The following is a 1,773-nucleotide window of genomic DNA, read 5'->3' on the forward strand; positions in this document are numbered from 1 at the left end:
CAGTGGCTGGCAAGCTGTGGTTGCAATGTCTTTGGGGTCGCATATCAGACTTACATTATGATTCATAACAGTGGCAAATTTCACTTATGAGGGAGCAATGAAATAATTCTGTGGCTGGGGGTCCCCACAGCATGAGGAACCGTATTCAAGGGTCACAGCGTTAGGAAGGTTGAGAACCATTGTTCTAAGAGGGAGGAAGATGCTCTTTTCTCATCTGTAGTTCCTTAGTTCTTTGTTGTTTATAGTGACAAGAAGTATTTTCTGTTTGTTTGGGGTTTTTTGTTTTGTTTTGTTTTGTTTTTCGAGACAGGGTTTCTCTGCAGCTTTTAGAGCCTGTCCTGGAGCTAGCTCTTGCAGACCAGGCTGGTCTTGAACTCACAGAGATCCGCCTGCCTCTGCCTCCCGAGTGCTGGGATTAAAGGCGTGCGCCACCACCGCCCGGCAAGAAGTATTTTCTGAAAATGCTTTGTTTTATTGATTCCTTGTTGTTGGGATTGTTGGATCTTAATTGAGTCAAGATCCTCTTGACACCCAGGGAGCAACCTCGCAATGAGTCCAGTTTCAGCTTCAGACCATTCTTCTTTTTCTTTCCTTTAAAGATAGGCAATGGATTTAGGTAAACATCAAACTGACAACCCACCATGATTAACTCATATATAAAAGCTTAGAAAACTCAAAACTATAATGACATAAGTTGAATAAAGTTTACTGGAAAAAAGAGAAAGGGGACTGACTTAAACGGGAAGGGAGGAAATTTGGAGAGGGATACTAAAATGTTTTAAATCATTTGGTTGTGATGGCAACTATCCTACTGTATGTGTTTGACAAAGATCTTTTTTTTAATTTTATTGGATACAAATTACAGTTCAAGAAGTTTTTAAAACTGGCTCAATTTTAAAACACTGAGTAGATTAGACACAGCGAAGAAAGTGAAAGACAGAGCAAGAAGAAAAGAATTGAGAAGAGAAAAAAACAATGGGACAAGATAGGAAATGTGCTCTCCTGGATAGCTTGGGCTACACAGAAAAAAAACTCTGTTGAAAAAAAAGAAGAAGAAGAAGAACAAATCAAATAAAACCAAAAAACAAACAAGCAAATAAAGCAACAATAACAAAAAGCCTAGCACCAAAACCAAACACTGTGGAAGTCAGATTAAGAAGGCAGAACTTTTTTGGAAGAATAAACTCACCTAAACACAACACCTTACTGGTGTGAAACTTGTGCTGGCTGGAGAGAATGAAAAGAAAATAACAGCAACAAATAACATCAAATAAGATGCCAAACTTAAGTTCCGTGAGATCACTGCTCCCAGGCTAACGGTCTAAGAACAGTGGAAATGAAGATGAACAGAGCCCACGGGATTACTGAAGATACTGAAGGGCAAATAAGTTACCAGGGCAAATTTCCTGAGACGCTATGTCCTCAGCTGGATTTCAGAAGCAACTGATCACATTGGTGATTGTCCTGCTGAGAAAGAGAGCCAGGGCCAAAGTCCCTGAGCTCAGGGCCAGTAAGCATGGGGGGAGGTGGGGGCTTCTGGCTACCCTCTTGTACATTCCTGGGTCCATCACAGTGACACTTCTTCCTTGGGACTCCCCCTTCTCTGCTCATCCCTCGCTGGATGCTACATTTCCAGGATATTTTTCAATCTGTGCTTTGCCGACTGGCATTGTGGTGTATTTCTTTACTATTCTAGTATGGACAGAAAGAACCAGACACGAATTAAAAGTTACCTATGTAAAGTCCAAAATTACCCAGAAGAACACTACTCTT

Source organism: Arvicola amphibius, chromosome 17 (genome assembly GCF_903992535.2).
Source record: "Arvicola amphibius chromosome 17, mArvAmp1.2, whole genome shotgun sequence".
NCBI lineage: Eukaryota > Metazoa > Chordata > Mammalia > Rodentia > Cricetidae > Arvicola > Arvicola amphibius.